We start from the raw sequence: 26,109 nt of genomic DNA on the forward strand, positions 1-26,109 counted from the left end.
ACGTATTAAATGTTCACTAGCCCTACTGAAGGAATCCAAAAGGAATTGCACCGTAGAATATTTCATAAATCTTTTTGCATTGTATTTAGAACCTAAATAACAGTGCTACATATTCTAAATAGGTGGATAAATTAATTGGTCCTTAATTATATTTTGAAGCCTTTAAGCAAATTTGCAACACCAATGTTTGTAGATTATCAAAATTCAGAACTGGGTACTGAAGTCCTGTACACGAATATAAAACAGCATCCATAAAACAATTTAAAGGAAAGAAAATTAATTGGCTCGATTGAATCGTGGCTTATTTAGCCTTATAATTGGCATCGCATGCGCAATGAAAAGACAAAATAAAAATTGTCGTATTCAATTAACTTATAACTTATCCAATGACCGCTTCACAAGTACAGACCTACAGAAAGTTTCGACATCAGATATCATCTACCGAATTAATAAAGTTAACAGCCGAGTACCATTAAAACCATATTGTAACCATTCGAAACTCACCGTAATATCAACAGCATACATCACAAATTCCTGGAACAAAAAAATACGTGTTATTTTATGAGTCCTTAATCTGGTATTATAGAGTAACTATAGAGTTTCTTGGCGGATATTCTAGAAGTGACATTTTAAATCGAAGATAGTTAGAAAAAATATTCTCTTAACTTGTATCAATAAGTTACATAGCTTGAAGTTTTTCTTTCTGATATTATGACAACTTTATCTAGTTTCCACTGTAATAATTTTGTTATAGGCAAGTCAAATATGCATGAAAATACCATCTATGATCCTTGTTACTGACCTAAAACCAAATACAAAAGTACCTTGCATTACTCTTGCGTCTATTTCAAAACCTTCATATTCTTAAAAAGGTCACTTTTTGTGTGTGTAAAATTGAACGCGCGTTCATAATTTCACATCACGATTATAATATGTTCATCTTAATTTTAAATTTGAACTTGGATGTAACAGAACATTTCCTATTTATTGGTATTTTCAATTTTACTTTTACGATTCAATTAAGTATACAAAGAAAACACTACCTGTACCACCCTTACCAGTCAACTTTAGACACCTACCCAATAAAACAATTTCCATACATTACTTTACATACACAAGAGCACAACTCGATTGCATATCGATTACACTGCGGTCAATTCCTGCCAAGGACGTAATTGAACCTTATTCTTGGTTCATACTTCTCCTTGTTGCTGATTAGCCATGTAAGTACATACATACTTTATAATAATCTATACTAATATTATAAAGAGGAAAAGTTTGTATGTATGTATGTATGTATGGTTTTCACGCATAAACTACTGGACCGATTTTGATGAAATTTGGCAAAGACAATATTTAGACCCTGAGAAAGAACATAGGCTACCTTTTATTGCGAAATATGTACCACGGGCGAAGCCGGGGCGGACCGCTAGTCATTAATAATTCTCTTTCATGTAGGGATAATCAAAGATAATATAATACTAAATTGGTAAATATTTTCCAACGTGAATAGATGTAACAAAACGACTCAGAATCACTTTAGAATTACCTAATGAAATACACGGTTTTATTTAACAAATATGTAAGCTTTTAATATCTAGGTATAGATAGCTAAATGAAATAAAAGAACAGTCTACATTTTATAGAAAACAACCTTTTTATATATATATTGCATCTATAAAAACAGAAAATGAAACTTTCCAAAAAACCTCGATACACCGCAATCTAACACTAAAGTCATTCACGATTGCAACAGCAAGTTTTTTTTCTGCCAAAGAAAACCCACAAAAACCTAATTTCCTTCGAACAGCTGCCCATTGTTAAGGTATCCGTGAAATCTTTCAATCGCCTGTAAGTGTGCCGGTTATTGAACCTGGCTTTTTTATTGTTCATCGCTAATACAATACTGCGAGAACCTATAGATATGCAATTATGTGTGCGGCTAATATAGGTACTAGTATTAAGCAAATTAGAATGTATGTATGAAAACTTGTTATTTTGTAATTTGTACGCGGATCAAGTAGTCTCTTTTGGTGTATAAAGACGGCAGAAAAACAAGCAAGTGCAACTAGTGTTTTGTTGCAAATGTTTAAACTTTAAAGTTTTTAGACTTAAAAATAATGTAGGTATTGGTATTTCAGTTATTTTAAGTGTTCAATAGTAAAATTAAAGAGTTCGATTTTAAAAGTATTTATAGATAATATGAGATCATTTTAAATATGTACATATTTAAATTATAAGATAGGGTTAATAACACGTCAACTGTGAGTTAAGCATAGGCTTTTCCGGATATCCTTACACTCCTTAATAATATCGAGACTGTAATTTACTTGCAAACCCATGATCTTGGAACACAATTTATTCGATTTATATTTAAATAAATTCAATCATTTAAATGTTTAACGGAACATTCAACGGAACACATTTGCACTTTATTTATCTACAAACAACCACACGTATTAACGCCTTCATAACAAGCCATATTAATTAAATATCTCTACAATTTACATTCCAATAATTGTACATAATATTAATTATATTTAATTTATACAATTAGTGAGTATTTCATAAGCATTCAAAATATTACAAACATAGATATCGTCATAGTTAAAAACTCCATAACAATACAGAAGTCTCTAGAATACAAAATTCTAGAACAATTTAAATAAAATCCTGCTAAAGAAAACATTGTATTGACAAAATAATTTGGAAAATCCAAAAGTGCACGCCTCATAATTTTTTTTAATAAATATTTATTAATTATTATTTTTGTTTATTTAATAACAATTAAACCACATCGAATCAGACCCTGAAAAATGAAAGGGTTCTATTCCTGAGCATACTCAAGCGTAAGAGAAAAAAAAAAGTGTGTGCGTGTAACCTTTACGCGCGATTGAAGTAAAACGCACATGTCAATATAACCTTGTTATTGAATATTATAAAATGTCGCAATTGTCAGAAAATTTATTTTTAATTTACTTATTTTAAAAGTAATAAATAAACAAGTATATTTAGAGATTTTCAAAAAATTTTGCAATTTAAAATAATGTTTTTAAAACTGTTGAATTTTTCATTCACTTTGCTATTCACAATTGATCCGTTTGAAAATTTGAAAATAAATAATCCTAATTGATTATGATATTTGCCACTAGCTGGCGTATAAGTCAAGAAGCGTGTAGTATATGACATATACCTTCAACCAATCAGAATTATTATTTTTAAATGGCGGAAACTACACAGCGTTACTTCCGTCAGAAAAAAAATCTGAGTTACTCCCTAGTCGCGCCTAAAGAAGTTTTACTTCAAAAAAAGACTCGATTAGTAAAGTATTTCGGTCGCTATCGTGTTAACAAGAAAAAGGATCCGCACATACAGACACACGGACGTCCAAGACAGAACTTTTTTAAACTGTTTTTTAACTAGTTTAAATAACAAAAATGACATCAAAAATATCATGAACGTTAAAAATAGTGTTTTTTCTTAATATGTGTGTGTATGTATTATCTTACAAGTGCAATGTATGATACATAAAGACATTTTAAGTTTGAAAAATCAGATGTTTTGCGCGAAGTGACAGTAGTACCCACCTCAACGCTTCGCTTATGAGGCGTGCAATATAATATGGAGTCGCGCAAGCACGAATGTACGTGAACTCCACTACGTCATACAAAACTAGACCCTAACTCTGAAACATTAGGTTCATATTAAATACAACAGCTCAATGGGGTCAAAGTTCAAAACAAACAGGTGAAAACTGCCATTGGATTATGGAACTAATGTTTTAAGAGTACGTTTCAATTTTGAATACAGCGCCGTTTCTTTCATGGCCTGTGATAAAGAATTTCGTATAAAAAAAACATTCTGACATAATAACTTTATTCTTCTATTTTTAGAAAACGAATTATTAAACGTTTATAAACAATTTATCCTGTACCGAAACAAGAAATAACAAAGTCCAATTTAAAAGACATATTTTATAAATGTATCGAAGTTATTACATAATAATAGGTTGCTCGCTATCCCTACCTATAGCATCCACCCACAATATAGAAATAAGGGTAAATACGAGTGTAAGGTATTGTGTGCTTCGATAATAGACTAAGCTAGCCTGACCCGATTCACGATTCGTGAAAAATGAAAAAACCTCGAAATAATGGCCTCCGATCACGCACCGGGCTTTTATGACACACCTTGTTGAAGTAATAATTAATTTCGTATTATTGTCAATTTATAAAATTGTACTTGTATTAGTTATTACTGCAATTGTATTTCTAGGCTGCTATCTGGCTACGACGGTTGTTATTATTATTATTTTATACGCATGAAAATTAAATGAAATGTACACCATACTAAATTAAATACGGTTCACAATTTTACGGGTAATCAAAATCGGACAGATTATGAATTTTGTCATAAACATTCAGACACATTTTAAACAGATTATAAACTTTATTAAATATATTGACTGGTAAATAGTTTGGTATCACAATTATTTTACCGCAATTCAGTTTTGCTCAGTAACGCTATTTATTTAACTTCTTCTTAAATACTAATCCTTTATTGTATTCACAATTCACATTGTATTTAAAATAAATATTTCAGGACAATTTTCACACACGGCACAATCTAATCACATATACTTAGCTTTCGCTTGTGTTATGGAAACCAGATGGCTGATAAACATACATATATAATTTTTAAATAAATACTTATATGGATAATTAACACCCAGTCCAGAGCAAACATCTATGTTCATCACACAAATATTTGCCCCGGGTGGGAATCGAACCCACGACCTTTGGCTTGGAAGGCAGGGCCACTACCAACCAAGACAACCGGTCAGTCAGTCATTTATGCAAATAAATACAAGTCTGCGATTATATCGAATCGGAAATCATCGTTATCATAGCGAACAACTTTATGGCTCACATCCGTCTAAGTTTTACGAGGGTGTATCCAAAGCTATTACTTATACCAAATAGTGTCTATTTATAAGTGACCTCCCGTATTAATGGCCGATCACTTACTTACTTACTTATAAAACTCTTGCAATTGTATCTGTTATAGAAATCAAATAAAAGTTTTGGAATCGACTCTTTTAAAAGAGGATATAAAGTTTATTGGGAATGTAGGTTAAATATGGATTTGTGTTTGTTGATATTATTATCGATATTAGTCAAGGAAGCAATGGACATTAAAGATAAAATTAAACAATTAATTCTAATTAATTATAGCATTTTAATTTTATTAAATTATTCGTCGAAAAATAAAGTTAAAGCAACAAACTGTAATTCAGACATACAATTTTAATGATATTTTATTGCATAAAAACGACACACACAGCAAGTTTAGAATACACATTGCAAAGTTAAAAGTATCATTTATTGAGCAAAAAAAAATCAGTGTTAAAATATCTTATCAGTACAAATACGTCCGATTAAACGACACATACATTGCAAATGCTTATATCTTGCAAATAACGGAATACACCTCAAAAACGCCTACTAAGAACTTAATATCCAATCCTGTTTACACGAAAATCAACTCTAACACCTAACGATACGGTTCATTTTTCCTTGAAGGTGGATCGATCGATTGAAAGGGGCTGCAGATAAGCGGTCATTGAACCCATAAAGAATATTTCCTTACAAATAAAATTTCAATCAAGTTAGGCTCTTGTTACAAGTAAGACTATGTGTGTCAAAGTTCATTGGTCAATAAATGGGGTTTAGCTTGTTCGAAGGTTGTATCTCTTGTAGATTTAAGAGCACTTAGTTATAATAACTCTGATGATGATGAAAAACTGTTAAAATTAGAAATTAAAGAATTTTTAACGGATTTTAAACGCGATTTATTCATTGTATTATTTTCCCGACGTTGCGAACACTTTACAGCGAGCGTGGTCACGGGGAGACTGAACGTTAAAAAGTCTTTAATTTCTAAATGTATAATACTCTCGTAAAATCAAACACTAGAAAAAACTGTTAAAATGTTGAAACTTCTTATACTTTAACTCATAGATAACTAAGGTGATAAAGAAATGTATAATTTTACACTTAGAAAGCTGTATATTTCTAAGTTACATAGGCTACTTTTTTCATTCCGTATCAATCGGACATAAACGCCTAGGCCGTAGAATAACATACGAAAAACATTGTTAAAGATACTTAATACTAACAAGCAAAATTATGGCAGCTATATTTATTATATATTTTATAGGTATGAAATTACTTGTACAAAAACTAGTTATATTTTTTCTAGTTTACTGACTTCGCAATTTTCCACCCTAATGCGTTACAAATCATAATTACCCGAAGATTTACTAAACGTTATTTTAAAACCCAAATTAAGTTTTTGTTCACGTACAATTTACCTCAATTTTAAAGGTTATAATTATTTCCAAATACATTTATTTTGACTTTGTTCTGCCTTTGACAATATCCCTCTGATTTTATTTTAAGAGGAGCTAGCGCGCACGAGCAACTTTGTCTCCGCAACTATTTTGTCTCCGCAACTATTTTGTCTCTCCCACCCATGGGCTAGTATGAAAGTGCGCGCACGTAGCGACGCAACTCCCCATACAAATTGATGGGAGAGACAAAATAGTTGCGGAGACAAAGTTGCTCGTGCGCGCTAGCTCTTAGTGTCTGTATCAAATAAAAACAAAAACATAGCATAAAAAATCTTTTTAGAAATTGAATATGCTCCGTTTGCAATATGTGCGGCCTGCCGGTTTTCTAGGTCACAAATTGGATGACCTAGGATTTATTGGAATATCTAGACTTGATTACATTCTATGTGTTAGAGAATTTAAAACTCTATTTAATATATCATACGGTATATTTTAGAAAAATTTCCGATACATGCAAATTTGTGTCACGTGTTATCTGACAAATTAATACGTGTCGTAGGTCGCAAATCGAAAGCAATATTAATAATTGAGTAATTTAGAGCCCATATAATGTTTATAATATTCTAAATACATTATTGATTCAAATATAATTGAAACTGGACTAGTTTCTATAGTATATATTTTTCTAAAAATGATAACTAATTCAGCCATTCTCGATCTAAATAAGAAAAATGCATTATTTTATTCAAATAACACAATTCCATACAATACTTTAGTAGGTATATTTCTTTGTTTGTCTTTAACATCAATAAAAAGCTGACATTATCGTAGACATTTATTATTCACGAATAATTAAATTCTTAGTTTAGAGAGACAGACATTCAAGAGCTCGAAAATGCTAAGAGGCTAATACTATTGACCTTAAGCGTAGAGGTCAATTAAGATTGGTCAATCTACGAATCTCTGTACATTCCAAACATAAAAACAGCGGGAAAACATGTTTTTGAATATGTTGTTATTTAGAATACAAGACATCTGTGTCACAATGTGTCATACAAAACATTCATATTGCTAACTAAAATAAAAACACATGCTATATTTTATTTTTAACTGCACACACAACTAACTAATCCTGAACTCTAATTACCATACAACTATTCAAGAAGCATTCCATATTCCAATCCCTGGCGCCCACATTTAAAAACATTGGAATTCGAAATTCAAAAAAATAACAGTAATATGTTAATATCTATTGAGAAGTCCCTTGATCAGCGTACAGTGAGCTCTTGTTGTCGTATTCCCCTTGGCACCGAGGGGTCAACCCCTGCTGGTCGTACCTGGTGCAGGCTCTAATTACAGTACACTGTGTTTAAAAACATTCAAATTCCAAATTCAAAAAACATTCGAATTCTAAATTCAAAAACCTATTCAGCCAGTATGTTAATACTATTGTGATTAAAAGAAATGCCGACCAGTCGACCATTGACCAGCGTAGCATGAGCTCTTGTTGTTGCATTCCCCTTGGCACCGGGGGGTCAACCCCGGCTGGTCGCACCCGGCAGCATCGCGCAGCCTCCGCGGTATCGAACGACCGCGCCCGCCCACATGTTCCGCTCACGACACGCCGCATCAAGTATTCCGTTTTACATTTCATCTCTTCCTATTTCTAATGTGTTTGTTGTAAGAATGTTTGTACTGGCTGCTATAGTACTCAAAGTTGCTAGCATACTTTACGTTTAAAATACGATAGACCCAGTTAAAAGTGTATGCAAGTAAAAAAATTCTTCTAGCTTTAAATTTTACTCTACATTACGATTAATATACATACGTTAAAAGTTAGTTTATCTACACGATAATTTATTTATTAGAAATATAATGTGCATTTTATAAAGCTCAAGCTCATAAATACGACTACACATTTAAAGGTTTAAATTCTAATAAAATCGTGTAAATGTGAACAGGAAAATATACGACACCTCATTCTTAGAAATAGACAGAAATTTCTTGTTACTATACAAGTATTAGGAGCGAACAGTTTTCAATTACATTTTGAACCAAAATGCTCTATTTTTTACAAATTAATTTGATGTGAGCATAGTATTTAAATAATTTAATATCTCAATTTGTAGTTTAGAAAGTCTGGCTTTAACTTAATATGAAGATATATTTTCAAACAATCCATATAAAAAAATTGGTTGTCACTTGTCTGTAAAGTCGGTTTACTGACGATAGTTGAACGTGACAACGTCCGATTGAGCTTCTTTATCGCTCGTTCCGCGCTCTCGCTTGCACTTCAAGCCACATGGAACGCCTCAGAGCGATGTAACGCCGCATGAGTCATGTTTTTTCGTGCGTGCAGCCGGCTCTATCGAATTATAACCGCGGCTGTACACACTCGTCTAGAGCTTCTCGTCGAGAGCCTCGGCCGAAAAGACTCTCGTCGAGAGCATGCCTGTACACACTCGTTCTAACATTTGAACTGAAGACTTACACGAGAATGGACGTAGAAATAGCTGCTGCTATTTGTCTTTGTGCCGTGAGCTATTATAATTTTTTAAACATTTACTATAAAAAAAAATTCTCAAACCATGGAGAAAATGAAGATGGTGGATGATTACTATGCACCGCAGTAGAAACAGGGAAATAAATATATAAACTTTCTGAATAGTTAATGTATTTTATTGTATTTTTAAGGAATCAATAGAAACGCTTCTTTTTTATAGATACTGCTTTCCCAATCGGTGGTAAATTTTAAAATATGTAATGACGTTTCAAAAGTGCTTCTTTATGAAGTCTAATTGAATAAATAAATATTTGAGTTTGAATGGAAAATCAATTGGCTGAGTTGGTGGCAGAACCTTCTGGCCAATCTATACTTATAATAAATCTGTAGAGAGGCCAATTCTGTACATGAAATATATTTAAAAAAAAACTATGAAGGGGTGATAAGGGATCGCTACTGATGCCAAAAATGCAATCAGTAAAATTTTTGTCTGTCTGTCTGTCTGTCTGTCTGTCTGTCTGTCTGTCTGTATATTCGTTATAGAAACAAAAACTACACGACGGATTTTAACGAAATTTGGCACAATTATTCTTCATACTCCTGGGCAGGTTATAGTAAAAGAATCATGTAAATCGGTGTAGAAACACCAAAGTTATACATGAAATACGCTATAAGTCATCGCGCGTGAATTACATGCTATAAGGATTATTTTTGTGTATCAGTTGCCGCGTTCGACGCGCTTCGCGGCGGGAGCTATAAAAAGGCGGCGGGTCCGCACCCGTTTCGCGTTGTCACGGCATCACGTGTGAACGGCTGAACCGATTTCGATAATTCTTTTCTATTATGAAGTACGAGGATGGTTCTTATGTAGAGAAAACGTAAATATGTATCACGGGCGAAGCCGGGGCGGACCGCTAGTTTAAAATAAATCCATAAAAAATAAGTTCCATAAAAAAGGTTCTGTTTGATAGCACTCCAAAAACTGTAATTCTCGTTCATTAGACCACGTAGTGAAACACGTGCGTTCATAAATAACGTCAGCGAGCTACTAACTGAACGAGTGTGTACATGCTCGCTCTCGTTTTCCTCGCGAGACTCAACGAGACCCTTTGACTCGGGCGCAAAAAACCGACCAGTGACCGAGACAACCGAGGCGAGACACGAGAGAGCGAGACTAGACGAATGCCACCATGTACATACTCGTTCTCGGCCTGTCTCGGTGTGTCTCGGCGAGTGTGTACAGCCGGCATAAGACGGTGTCACGTCAAAAATGTTTCTATGTATCAGACCAAAATACGATAACATACAAAATACATGCGCTCGTTCCGAAAATTTTGTTTCCACCTAAATAGACATCTATAAAAATAATATTTATTGTATTTACACATCCACTGTTCTCATGGGATGACGATAAATCTTCATAACAACACACACACACAACCAATAGCAATTGATACTGATTGATGCGTACGAAACACGCTGGCGGAATATACAATTAGAAATGTAGTGGAGTATACAGGTTCAATATCCATCAATATTACTGTAAGTAGGAAACGAAAAAAACGAATACTATAAAAACTACTTTAAAAAATTCTACTACTACTTTACTACTTTTTTCTTTTTAATAAACTAACTACTATACCTACTGTAAAAACGAAGCAGCTTAAATTTTTAAACTACGGCTTTTGATGCAGTTTTATTTAATAGTGTTTCTCAATTACAAATAAAAGAAATATATTTTGCAGTCGTGTGTCATACTGATAATATAAACACTTAGTGCCTAGTGTGTTATCTATACTAATATTATAAAGAGGAAAAGTTTGTAAGTATGTATGTATGTATGTATGGTTTTCACGCATAAACTACTGGACCGATTTCAAAAATTCTTTCACCTTTAGAAAGCTGCATCTTTACTGAGCAACATAGGCTATATTGCATTTTCAAAAAAATTAGAGATCCTTACCAAAAATGCAATAATGTAAAACAAGGTGTAAAAAAATCCTCAATAAAACTTCTGTCATCGCGTGCGCTGCGGAATCTATTGAAGATAGAACAAAAAAATGTTCTACGGTATTATAGAATGGTTCAATATCTACAAGAAAGTCCGCGATACCATATGTCCATCTTCAGTAGTTATGTTACTACAACAACTTTTTTACGTTTTCAAAGTAAATAGAAGTGCCGACAGTAATCAAACCATGTTATCCATACACATATATATTAATCCTTATCCCATTAAATGATGTTTTATTATAGACTGTTTCAATACCAGCAAAATACTTTTTAAATGAAAAGAATTGGATATTCCATTCAAAAGATATAACGAATTTTTAAAAGTGTCAATCTACTAGTGTCCGACCGAACTTTCGGTTTCGGTTTCGGTTTCGGCCGACTTTCGGCCAAAAATCAAGTTTCGGCCGCAGTTTCGGTTTCGGCCAAAATCGGCCGAAACTTTTGCCGAAACCGAAACTTATTTCGCAAGTTCAGTGAAATTAGTTCACAGTTCACACACGTTCACGCTCGCCTAACTTCGTTTTCCTATGCAACGCTTTGACCGACGCACAGTATTTTTTTTACCCTTCTTTTGCGACAGCCTAATTTTATTGAATGATCGTATGGATATATACATGACAAACTCAAAAGTAAAACTCCCATGAAGCTCACTATCATAGTTTTCGAAAAAATGCAATCTGAATAAAAAGTACCGGTTTTTTATATAATTCAATTTTTATTTTTTATTAATTTTTCTATCATTATAACACATTTTTTTGCATTGCGAGCGTCAAGGCTAGCCATAGGGCCAATTTTCGAACCATTCGGGGAAGAGCTGTGACTTCGCAATTTCGAGATAATCGCATAAATAACAAAATTTCATTTCTTTTTTTGTGACTGAACTCTTAAGAGTAAGCGGATTATTTTTACTTTAAAACATAGTTATATGTATGGACTACTTCCACAAAAAAAACCAATCGCGAAAAGAGCGGGACTCCGGAGATATTAATTTCTGAAAAAATACCGGTACTTTAACGATTTTTTTTTATAAAATCCACAATATAAATTGAACTTACATAAAGAGTTGCGTTTCTCAGATGACGGAATACTATAGAAAATTTGATGAGACATTATTGTTAGTAAATTGAATTGTATAACTTTACCTATATTACTTTTTACCGTAAAATAAAAAATAAAAAGTTATAAACAAAAAGAATAAATAAATAAATAAAAAATAGTAATTGGGGTACCTACTTACCTTTATATGAAAGTATGAAATAAAGATATTGATAAAGTGTGATTTAGGATTTTATACAAAAAAATCGTTAAGGAATCGGTATTTCTTCAGAAATTAATATCTCCGGAGTCCCGCTCTTTTCGCGATCGGTATATTTTGTGGAAGTAGTCCATACATATAACTATGTTTTAAAGTAAAAATAATCCGCTTACTCTTAAGAGTTCAGTCACAAAAAAAGAAATGAAATTTTGTTATTTATGCGATTATCTCGAAATTGCGAAGTTACAGCTCTTCCCCGAATGGTTCGAAAATTGGCCCTATGGCTAGCCTTGACGCTCGCAATGCAAAAAAATGTGTTATAATGATAGAAAAATTAATAAAAAATAAAAATTGAATTATATAAAAAACCGGTACTTTTTATTCAGATTGCATTTTTTCGAAAACTATGATAGTGAGCTTCATGGGAGTTTTACTCTTGAGTTTGTCATGTATATATCCATACGATCATTCAATAAAATTAGGCTGTCGCAAAAGAAGGGTAAAAAAAATACTGTGCGACGCTGTCAAAGCGTTCAAATTGTTATTATTAATATATTAAAAATATTATTTTTTTATTTTATATTAAATAAATAATTACAACAAATTTAATATACTGTGTTTTCATTTCATGCCCTAATTAAGGCAAAATAATAGGTAAAATGCACCAAAGTTCAGTATTTTTAGAAATTTCATACTTGACCACGTGAGTTTCGGTTTCGGTTTCGGCCGAAACTGAAGCCACGGCCGAACATTCGGTTTCGGTTTCGGTTTCGGCCTGGAAACCAGTTTCGGTCGGACACTACAATCTACAGAAAATAGTAGGTATACTGTTCGAGCAGGCCGTAGTGCGGGGGTCACGGAGGAATTCTACCAATATGCGTCTTGACGGAACACAGTGGGGTTTTGGTCGGTAGGAATCCGACATAGCCCACGGCCCCTCCCCCGGAGACCGTGGGTATCTATATGAAAGATTTCCCCACTAAAACAAAAAAAAAGGCCGTAGTGCGGGACGGGGTAAAGGTGATTTTCATGTGATTAAAAATTAAACCTAATAGTCCGACCTATAGTAGACTTTTCACTGTAACGATATCGCTATCTATGCGGGTGAAACCGCAGGGCATTGCTAGTTATATATATTCAATTACTTATAATATAATCTATTATCTAATTGTAATTTGCTTTCGAATCAATATCAATTAACTAACTATGTCGTAACATGCAAAGATGGGAAGTGTAGCATGTATGCTCTGTTATCAAGCCAAAACAGTAAAACCGTTTTGATAAATTTTGGCATAGAGCTTTTTTTTATCTCTATCCATCTACATGTCTGACCGTCTATTTGTTCCGGCAAATCGCCGGAACAGCTGAACCAATTTTGCCCTGACCTTCACTGTCAAATAGCCGATATTACAGGAAGCCAGTGCCATCGACTATTACAAAAAAAAATTACAGCAAAAAATCTTCCTTTAGAATCAAAATCTAAAGTTTAGATAAGGTTGTAAGCGCCACCTAGCAAATAAGATAAGAAACATTACAAAATGTCCCCCTAACCTAATTCCTCGTTAGTTACATCAGACGGTATCTTGTAGTAATTAATCCTTACGATTGCACTGTATACTGCAATTAATAACATAGTGGCCTTTTCCGGCTTTGCTTACACTTTACGTGTTAAATTTGCATCCTTATTTGAGACTCTTTCAATTTTTATTTTTATTAATAAATGTATGCAGTTTTTATTCTACGTTTATAAAACAGTTGGGAGCTAGAGCAGCAAAATAAATAACTATATATCTATATAATAATTTATATTAAAAAAAATGAAAAATAACAGGTTTCAATCTTTATTGCATTCAAATTTCTGTATTCTCACGTAAATGAAACGTTTTTTTTTTCAATTAAGTTGCACTTTTGCATCACGTAGCTATGACGTCATCACAACAACTCTATTGCGCCAAAAAATGTGTGTCAGTGTTATGTAATTAATACACTGACACCATAACCACAGTATTACAATATTATTTCCTACAGTAAGGAATCGCCTTTGATGTCGCGCGATGCCGCCGCCAGCGTAGGTACTTACGCTGCCACACGAAAATACGCTAGGGTTGCAACAAATGGGAAATAAAACAATTTTGATTATTAATATTATGATGAAATCATTTATTCATATGTACATTCAAAATAATTGCGATTATTAAATCTGATGTAATTATTTGTTCATAAATATATAATTACAGATATTGCACTGCTAAATATTATTTATTTGGACACTTTATTTTTGGATGTTCTTAATTGTATATTATACGTAAGTAATGCATTCGCATTGGGATGTACAATCTTATTAGAAAATAATGAGGACAACATATACATAGCTTTGATTTTAATTCAACAGATACAATTAATACAATCTTTCTGAAATATTGTTTCCTTCTGGGATTTCAATGTAGATTTACATCCGTAAACGGAACAGTTTTTGCGCGTCATAATAGAATATGTAAGTACCTATGTATAATAAAATTATTACACAAAAATACGACTGCGTCGTCCTTTCGCGATAGTTAATGCAAACTCAGCGTGATTGCATTAAGCGGCCCGCGTCGCCCGACCCCCCGCCAGTTCCCCTCCGTTTCTCTGCACAAGTACATTCGTCGCCATACTGTAGGATGGTAATACTGTGCCATAACTATAAATAGGATACCTAGATCCACTATTGTGGATCTATTTTTTTTGGCTGACATCCTTCCGAGCTTTGATGATCGACGCGTGAAAAAGATGTAGATGAAATCTATCTCTTCGCTATAATTTATCAATATCGGTTTAGCCAAATGCCAAAGTATGAAATGAAAACCAAGGGGCAAGTACACATACTTTATAGGTTATAGTATTTAAAATATCGAACTTCATGACAAAGCCAAACGTAATACGTACCTAAAAAAAACAACTCTCTATTAATTTTTAACGTGATAACGTTTTTAAAATCGTTTTAGTCGGGTGACATGTTCAGAAACTTGTGTCACACCAAAACCTCACGAGCGCGATCGCAGGTATAACGAGAGAGAGACGGACCGATCTCCCGTCTCATCTCGAGCGCTGCCACCAATAAGACGTTATCACGTAAACATCTCGATCGTAAACCTACTTTATTTACAAACAACCAATTTTTATTTTTGTACATATACAATATACATATACATCCATTATTATCGTTTTATTATGGCTAGTAGTACAGAGTTCAATAATGCGTCATACATAATGCATTTAGATATGTCGTGGCCATATCGTAAATTTGCTCATTTCATGATATGACTGGCCATTTCACGAAATGGTCGCATTTCGTGAAATGGCCAATTTAGTTTGGCCACATCATGATGTGGCTTGAGCAGATCAATGATAAGAAATCGTTTCACGATATGGCCAACTAAACGCGCGGTTTTTTCATGAAATGATCAAAATTATTTGATCATATCGTAAAATAGTTACATTAATCATTGGTAGAGGCGCTGCAAGCTCTGTGTTTATGTGATAAGATGGCGGCCGCTGGCGAAAATTTAATTATTCGCAGTTAAAAACTTCATAATTCGTTTAATAACAATATGAAGAAAGTCATAGCAAAGAATTTACGACGGTTCGAGTACTATGGAAAATGTGGATATCTTATATGTATTGAAGAAAAAATGCGTCTTAAATAAAAAAATTTAAGACGCATTTTTTCTTTTAGGATATATATTTATATATCCTACTATAGTATTATAATTGTTTTTTAAAAAGCGATCCGCTTCTGGCACTCGCCGGCCGCTGCCGCGGCACGCTCGCTTTGCTCGCTCGGCTCGTGCGTTGTTTATCAAAGTCTAACCTAACCTAACCTAACTGTTTTTTATTGCAAAAACGATTCGCTTCTGGCATTCGCCGGCCGCTGCCGCGGCACTAACTTAAATGACATTAAACAAGTTTTTAGAATATTCTGATTTTTTTTTAATATTTTATGGACTCTTTATATTTTATACGATCTGGCCAAATGTGGATGGCCAAATCGTAAAACGTTGACGATTTAACGATCTGATCAAACTATGTTGGCCATTTCATGAAATGCGACCATTTCGTGAAATGATCGATCATATCATGAAATGAGCAAATCTACGATATGGCCACGACAGATACATGATAAAAATAATAATAATGGGAAGTACCCACACTGCATTGTCAATAGAAATATTATTTAGCTAATAATAATACTGGCATTTTTAAATGATACCTATCTATTTTTTTGCACTACGAGGGTCATCCGTATTTTTCAATTTCCACGCGATTTTCTAGTCAAATAGTCAAATAATATAAGGAGAAAATATAATTTAAACAAAAACCTACTCGATCGATTTTTTAAATTATCTTATACCGAGTATAAGGGCTCTATATTTCATATCCCAGGAAGCCATGACATGCCATAGCGGCAAGTGTTTACCCAATTTATACAATCCATTAATACTGGGCATTGACCGAATCATTTAATTAGTGACGCCATAAGTAACAAAAAGCACACACTTATGTTTAAAATAACAGTTTATTTCTTGTATGTTTGAAAGAATAATCGACACCTAAACTTATTTCGACAACTCTTTCCTAAACAGAAAGCTAAGTATTTACTATTTCTAATTTATATATTTTTTTTTTATGTTTCCAAACAAAAAACGAACTCAAATTTAAATTCTCTTAAGTCACTTATAAATATCCTTCATCCACAACATTCGACCCTGCTTCAGCTGTATAATTGAATCCGAACTTGGGCCATTATTTATTAATACAAGAAAACTAATGTACCGTAAACACTCGAATAGTCTCCGCTCCGCTGAAAACAATTGGGCCTTAGATCCGGCACAAGGAAGCCATCTTTATTGTTATTTTTATAGATTTAGTTTTTTGCTAGCCAATTTGTGTATTGATTGAGCGACCCCCATCCGCGCTATTATTCCGTTGGTAAACACTTTTTTAATTAAAAAAGTTAATTAATTAAATAAATTCTCAATGAAGCTTGTCTATAATATTCTCTGCAATATACTTAATTCAGAAACAATACACCTAATATACAATACTTTTTAGCAAATTTGAAATCCTTAACAAAAATAAATCTGTAAGGGATTAGGCAATAATTAGGATTGGGAAACAAAAGAAATAAAAGCCCTTGTCCAATCGTCGAGCAGCGTAAAAACAGATAAAAGAAATTGAATAGCACTAATTGCCTAGCTGTCTAGATTGACTACTTTGCTAACTGGCTCATTATTTAACACAACTCCAACTGTCTTCACGAAATTCCCTTTTCCTAAACTCCTTAAGTTGGCTTCTTGAAAATCCTTAGATGTTAAAAGACGCTGATAATTTGTATCGCAAAATGTTAAGAGCGTATTTGTCGGGCCTTTCATAAAAAACTTCAAGGCCTTATTTTTAAATTTTACTGAACCAATTTAAGAACTGGATACATAGGCCTAAAAACTTTGTAGAAAACATATTTAAAAATAGGTAAGCGGTTAATTATGTTAAAATGCTGCAGGGCATCAACCACTTTTCTAAATCAGGCCGGTAGATATCTCTGCCAGTAGATTATATAGAGAAGTCCTGTATACCAAAACCAGTGCAATAAATCAATTGGCTCGAACCACAGCATTGTTGGACGCGTTTCAATGCGGCAACGTGAAAAAGGATACTTATTTGAGCTAATCAAGTGGACCTGACTCATTGCTATTGTGTCAATTGTTCATCCTGGACTGAATCGTGAATGAGAAAGTTTCTCTTGAGCGCTAAGTTTTGGGAGGATTTCAGGAAGCCTAGGTTATTTAAGCAGGTATACAGAACCAGTATAAGCTTATAAGACTATAATCGGATCTGAACCTGTATACTCTGGTGGTGAAATCATGTGACATATTTCAAATGATACAGTTATAGTTATTGGCTACTGATTGAAACAAGTAGGTATGTGAAATTTTATCGTTAGGGGAATTACATTTTTCGCGATACAACAAAAGTTCAGCGTTATCAAAATATCAGCATTGGAGCATGATTCATTTAAGCGCTTATGGGCGTATCGAGTTTTCCACTCTCTTTACTACCTACTGCGCACTTCCCTATTAACGAAAAACTAATTAAAATAAGGCAGAACAGTCAGAATAAAATTACAACAATGTAGGTATAAGACAACATGTAATAATCTAACATACTCGCATATTCATACAAGCAACAAAAATGTTCCAGAAAGAAGAAATCCCCAGAAAGAACCCCGTCATTAGAAGACTCATACGACATCGAATTCGGTTGCTAGAACTGCTAATTATTATGAATATATTAATTAAACATCAGCTTAAGGAAAACCACAAAATAAATACAAATTCTACTTCCCATTACCCACTGCACAGTGACACTGTTAATTTCGTATCATCATTTATTGACGCGAACATTACTCATCATTATCAAGCCAATAACTCATTTAATTCACGCTTATTACCAACAAATTATATTCGATTCAAGGATACTTAATATAGGCATTAATTAAAATTATTGTGAGCAACTTCTGATGTAATTTTATTATAAGTTAGTTATCTTTAAATGCCAGTAAATAAGACAGATGTCGTAATGCATTACACATTTGTTTTTCTTGAATAGAAACCTGTGTTTGTGTCTTTATACCATTTAATTAAAGATGCGTTAATGGCATACATTAAAAACATCTGTATCTATAAAGATTATGAATTCTTACGTTTTAGAGCAGGCGCGCACGAGCAACTTTGTCTCCGCAACTATTTTGTCTCTCCCATCAATTGTATGGGGAGTTGCGTCGCTACGTGCGCGCACTTTCATACTAGCCCATGGGTGGAGAGACAAAATAGTTGCGGAGACAAAATAGTTGCGGAGACAAAGTTGCTCGTGCGCGCTGGCTCTAAAACTCAAGAAAGGATGGACAAAGCTTACTTTAATGATCGTTAATTTGTTCATTTTATCACAGCCGAATAGCAGAATAACTTAAAGAAAACCGCGAAAATGAGAAAGATCTTATGTTGTTTCGAGGTTCAACCAACTTTGCCTGCAAGTCATAATAAATAAAACAATAAGAACTACACCCACATTAGGGTTTCACTTTTATACTCCGATACTCCGACATGCGACATGTCGTTAAATTATTCATTAACCGGCCCAAACCCGTCAAAAGAATTATCCATCATTTCCATTCCTTATACGCGGCCAAAACTTCCTAACTCAACTAAGGGCCGACTCACACGGACCTCTCAGACAGCAATCAATCAATAGAGACGGAACTCACGGACCGCTCTACAGTCATATAGCCCGTAATTTAATAATGTTCTTCTATCTACGATAAGCACCAATCTTCGAATCCTTCGATTGTTTACTGACAAGCTTTTCTCATAAGTAGAATACTAGAAATCTGTTTGCAGTTTTTGGATTAGGATTCATTATTATTGAGGCGATAGTCAACAGCTTGAAAAGGCCGCAAATCAGTCGCAATGTAACTTGTTCAGTACGTTGAAGACTGTAATACACTTGCATTTGCAGCTTATCGTAGAAGACTGCAGTCACTATGCATCAATCCTTCAGCTTCAAGCATCCTGTGCGAGGCGTCTCTCTTTTTAAGTGCTGAAATCTTGCATAGATAGGCACGACACCCGAGGAAGGAGACGGTAAAACTCCACTGTGTTCCGTCGAGCTTTAATGACGAGGCCGCGGGTATTGATTGGAATTCTTCGTGTGTGAGGTGGCCCTAACAACTACCAATAACCACGTGTCGACGTATTTGGTGCTATCACGCGGAAGCGACGTTGCACCCAGCGTCCGGTCGGATTATTGTCTATGATTTCGTTGTGCTTCCCGTGCGTTTATGGCGCGCAAAGTGACAGATGTAATGGCGGCCGGAATAAATATGGCCAGTAATTTTAGACGGCGCGGCGGACATCTTGATTGTTCTGTTGCTAACAGAGTATTAAATTAAAATTTGAGTTCGTTTAAAATGTTATTTACGAACTCGTTAACTATCGACTTCAAAACAATATATTATTAGTTGATATGGAAGAAAATGTCAGGACGTATTCGTAAGTACTTATATTAAAATACTACACTACCTACACATCCATAATATACTGAACGAAATTAACTAGTTAGTATTAGCAAGGTAATACTTTTCAAACAAGTACAAACACACACAACGCTCGAGATTAAAAAGGAAATTTTCATTAAACTATTAGCCAGCACGCTGAAGTTGCCAATAGTCACATTCACATAGGTATAAGTACCTAAACAAACGAACAAACAATACTTTGTACACACTATCACATGGAACGGGACGCATTCCGCCCACATCGCCGATAAGAGATAACAAATGCAAGTGCATTATGCACTTTGTATTGCAACTATAGAATCACGCGTTTATTGTGTTACTTTGTAAAAGAAATTAAAAAAAATCATAAAATATTCAGACCAATCAATCAATTATTATCATCAAAGACCGATCGACTATATTCTTTAATATTTCAATTATAATATAAATTTTCAAAAATAAAGCCTTCTGTCTGTTTCCCTCTCGCGGCTGTGGTCGCGGTCGGTTCCGAAAATCTCTAAAATAGACTGAATATGCATTTTCATCTGGGTCTCGACAATGAAAATGCGTCCAAATTTCCACAGAAAAAGGTTTGTGAGCATAATTTGCTAAAGTATGTTTTAGTACTTGATAAATTTCAATATTTGTTACGTCTAGAAACTAAACCTAAACAATGCAGCAAATTTTGTGCCACTAATAATATTGCTCTGTTAATTATTAACAGCCAATTAAAATATAAATACCCTATATGCTAATCGTTAATTAAAATAGTTTAGTTGTTAACCAACATAAAGTTTGTTCTTTCAACGCGGTAATCTACCAAACTATTAACCTAATTTTTATATTCTAATCAATTCTTGACATTGTTAAATGTTATTTTATTATAAAATCTCTATATACATATATAACAATGAATCCATATTTTCCTTGGTCACGGCATCACGCGTGAATAGCTCGACCGATTTGGATAATTATTTTTATCATATTCCTTGAAGTACGAGGATGGTTCTTATGGAGAGAAAACGTAAACATGTACCACGGGCAAAGCCGGGGCGGACCGCTAGTAAATAATAAATAATTTGGAAAATCCAAAAGTGCACGCCTCATAATTTTTTTTTAATAAATATTTATTAATTATTATTTTTGTTTATTTATTAACAATTAAACCACATCGAATCAGACCCTGAAAAATGAAAGGGTTCTATTCCTGAGCATACTCAAGCGTAAGAGAAAAAAACCGGCCAAGTGCGAGTCGGGCTCGCGCACAAAGGGTTCCGTAGCAGCAAATATAATAAATTACAGTTAAATCAACCTATCTCAAAAACTATAAGAGATACTTTGATCAAACCAAAAATCGTTGAAAGAGTTAATTAGCATGCATCACCTCTATTTTTTTTAGAATTTTATACCCCGTAGTTATAAAAATAGAGGGGGGGGGACATACTTTTTACGACTTTGAGAGCTGATATCTCAAAAACCGTTCACTTTAAGAAAAATGTTTTTTAGAAAACTTTATATCATTTTAAAAGACCTTTCCATTGATACCCCACACGGGTATGTACATCGAAAAAAAAAATTTCATCCCTCAGTTACATGTATGGGGGGCCCCACCCCCAATTCTTTTTTTTACTATTTAGTGTCATATTTTTGTAGCGGTTCATACAACACATATTCCCATCAAATTTCATCACTGTAGTACTTATAGTTTCCGAGTAAATCGGCTGTGACAGACGGACAGACGGACAGACGGACAGACGGACATGACGAAACTATAAGGGTTCCGTTTTTGCCATTTTGGCTACGGAACCCTAAAAAAAAGACTCGATTAGTAAAGTATTTCGGTCGCTATCGTGTTAACAAGAAAAAGGATCCGCACATACAGACACACGGACGTCCAAGACAGAACTTTTTTAAACTGTTTTTTAACTAGTTTAAATAACAAAAATGACATCAAAAATATCATGAACGTTAAAAATAGTGTTTTTTCTTAATATGTGTGTGTATGTATTATCTTACAAGTGCAATGTATGATACATAAAGACATTTTAAGTTTGAAAAATCAGATGTTTTGCGCGAAGTGACAGTAGTACCCACCTCAACGCTTCGCTTATGAGGCGTGCAATTGTATAATAGCAGGTGAATCCGCATACTACAGCTAGTTATAAAACAATAGATATTTTTATTCAAGTGCCACTTATCATCAATTAAAATTGTGCAATTGCAAATGTCGCTACATTATACAACTAGTTAAGGCGCATAACTTCGTCTCTCCAGTAAAACAAAAAACTATTAATTTCATAGATAAGGTCAGACCAGCGCATTCACATAATAATTCAAGGTGTAACCTACTTTAGGTAATGTTTAATTATTTTTTATGCCAATTGCTATTTATCACATTCTGGTATAAAAATAAAAATTCAATTTCTTGAAATCAATTTACTTTCAAGCGATATTATTAATACGTTTCATAAAAAATAACAAATACATTTGGTACAGTTATTTGGCTTGTCCCAATTAATGGGCAGTTAGTTGAATCACTCAAAAGTTATAAACTCAATTAATTCTACAGTATTATTTTGTCCATAACAATTTTGTAATAAATAAAGGCAATCTTTGATTCACTTTCCTATTGGAATTTGATTTGAAGCAAACCCACAAAACATAAATAAGTATAAGTTATAAATTTTGTAAATTGTTCTATCTTACTACATTCTCATTGCAGACGACGAATGAGTGTACTTTGGAACCCTAGCAGCACTTGAATCTGAGCTTTTATACCCAGCCTAAAAAATTCCACACTTTTCAGAGAAAAAGCTAGACCGCCTGTCTATCTTGATAAGTTAAAATGAAATAACTTGACTTTCCAATATCCAAAAAAACATAATTACAAACCAGGGACTTCTCCCTCAAGTCTGTCTTGTTCGCTTGGCAATCTCGCGAAGCATTGTAGTGACAAATCAGTCACAATCGAGAGGGGCTTTGATTGGATTCCATTCGATATAAACACCAGAATTGAGCCGAAGTAATTCCGATGAGATCTTACGTAAACGCAATCCAATGATTTCGATTTGTATTACGATTTACGTCACTAACCTGTACAGGAAATACGATACGGGAAGTGCCGGGAATGAAATTCGTTGAATTGTTTTCCAGGATTGGACTATTTTAATCCGTACAGTATCGAGCATAAACCCCTTTAGGAAAATATGTATCATATTTGTCTAATATTTTTTTTCATTTTAGATAATAAACAATTGTGTATGGCTTAATGAAGTTACCTACAAATTACAATGTAACCCTATAAATTCTGTGAATACAGCTACATTATATCTTCTATAAAAAAATAAACTGAAACGCATTTTGCACTGCTTGTGGACTTGGATATTAAAGATTCCAGTAATCAGTCAAATCAGTAAATTCTAAAGTTTAGGATAATATAACGTTCTCATAGTCATAAAATTGGGGAAAACGAACTGTCCTGGTACTGGATGTAAAGGTATACCTAAAATAATGTATTTCTAAAAGCCGCAAAGCTACACAAAATAGGCTGCCAAATTGTTTCCAGTATTTTCCAGAATGGGTCAAGAGTTGTTAAGACGCGGTGCAAATTGCAAGCACCATTAGGCCGCTGCTGGGCGGGGGCTATAACTGCATTGGGGCAAGGGGTGCATTATGAGAGCTACTTTATATTACGTCGGGGACTGTGGTATATTTATCCGTGAGCAATTATACTAGCCATTTCTTTTTCTGCAATACTTCTAGCATTTTCCATCACGGGGTATAGCTTGCTTCGCTTGCTCTATAAGTCTATCAATTGGAATTTGGATTAAAAGCAAATGACAATCCAGGAGTATTTTCAGAGATTAACACGTTTAGGTGACGAGGAAACAAATTGCCTAATACGGTATAAATAACAGGTGTCCTAGAATCCAGATTATAATTTCTCATTAAGAATGTAATGTACGAAATGATTATCGAATTTTTTATGTACATATAATATTGTAAATTCATGAGTAAAACCAGCTAAAACATAACCTTATAATATAGAAATTACTATCATTATCGACTTGTTGAACATTGAATTTTACACGGGTTATAAAAACTAGACAATTAGGTACTTCTTTAATTAAAATTTTAATGTAACATGGGGCGTTGATAATGATAAAACTATAATTATTCTTAATTGCTCTTTTGGGGAAGTTTTGACGGGGGAGCGATAGAAATATTAGGGGTTACAGCAAATAGGGAAGCGGACGCAGAGAATCCCCTTAAATACCAATAGTGGACAGAAAAATATAGCGTGAAAAATTATTTTGTACAAATTGACTGATTCACCTTCACGATTTCACTTTTAAATAGGTATTTTATGATCTAATCAGGAAATTAATCGAATTACTGACTAATTTAGTTTTTGAAATATTATCGAAATATATATCCTACTAGCGGTCCGCCCCGGCTTCGCCCGTGGTACCTACATGTTTAAACTATCCTATCTCTCAAGTTGGATCGAACTGCACATGGTGTGCGAATTTTATTATAATCGGTTAAGTGGTTTAGGAGTCCATTGAGGACAAACATTGTGACACGAGATTTATATATATTATAAGATTATAGAAATACCTACTAACTTTTTGAATGCGATTTTATCGATTAATACGATAAGGAGAGCAACCGTTAAATTTCCTTTATCATTTTAACTTCCAAGTACATCAAAGCTCCGTCATAATTCAAACCACAGAGGCGCAATAAATAAACTACAAATATAATTAATAGTAATGATATTCGAATTGACCGCGTGTTCAACAGCTGGACGCATCCAATAATAGGTATACCACCGCCGTGATTTATGCCTCTAGGGAACGGGATTCGATTTCTAATGTAAGCTTGTATGATTAGTTCGTTTGAAAAAAAAAATTTTACGAAAAACATTTTTGATGAAAAAATTTGATTTCTTTTTTAAATTCCAATTTTGATACCTTTCTGTTGACGATAACCTATGATAAGTAAGAATACTTGAAATTAAAACATTAAATATTTACTTAATTCACATAAACGCACATAAAAAGATATTAAATAAGTAATTAATTAAACATTTTTCAGCAAAAAATGACCCACTTTTATTGTATACAGTAATTAAAATGTATTGATACCTATACTATTAGACACATTCACAAGATTAGTTAAATATCTTAAACTAGCTTTCCGCCCGCGGCTTCGCCCGCTTTGTTTAAAATCTAGTAAATTATATACTAAAACCTTCCTCTTGAATCACTCTATCTATGAAAGAAAACCGCATCATAATCCTTTGCATAGTTTTAAAGATTTAAGCATACAAAGGGACATAGGGACAGAGAGAGAGACTTCGTTTTATACTATGTAGTGGAGTCATAATCTATAGTCATCCTTAACATATATTGTGCGTAGGATGTTTACTTACCAAAAACAGCCGTATTAACATAGTTATGCTAAAAATATTTTAACCAACTAATAAAAATTTGAAATGGCTCTAAATCACAAAAATGTCTCCATCAAGGAAATCAATACACCAATACAATGAACAATTAACTTTAAAATTTATTTTTCATACATTAAGAAATAAATTAAAAAATAAATAGATCTATACGCACCCCACATGCAGTAACATGACTAAGCCTCTATAAATAATGTAACCCCCATGCTGATACCATCTCATTTACATTTAGAGTAAAACACTATTTTTAATATAATTAATATAATGAACTAACTACTTGCAACACTTATTTTTAAATAATAATATTTTAATGGTATGAAAAATCTTTTTTTGTGACCTAGCTGATGGTCATTAATTTCATTCATTTAAATAATACTATAAGTAATTATAATATACAAGTGGTCCGCCCCAGCTTCGCCCGTGG

General features: G+C 33.5%; 1 protein-coding gene across 1 annotated transcript in view; it reads right to left on the reverse strand.

Annotated features, from left to right (window-relative positions):
* The window catches only part of tty (tweety), a 60,677-nt gene that overhangs the window by 32,200 nt on the left and 2,368 nt on the right, over positions 1-26,109 (reverse strand). The window contains exon 2 of the mRNA XM_089698528.1: positions 505-534. The gene's annotated coding sequence lies outside the window, so the exon portion shown is untranslated. The remainder of the gene's footprint in view (positions 1-504; positions 535-26,109) is intronic.

Source organism: Colias philodice, chromosome 8 (genome assembly GCF_061535455.1).
Source record: "Colias philodice isolate Cphi_HAF_F1 chromosome 8, ilColPhil1 Martin Lab GWU primary, whole genome shotgun sequence".
Taxonomy (NCBI): domain Eukaryota; kingdom Metazoa; phylum Arthropoda; class Insecta; order Lepidoptera; family Pieridae; genus Colias; species Colias philodice.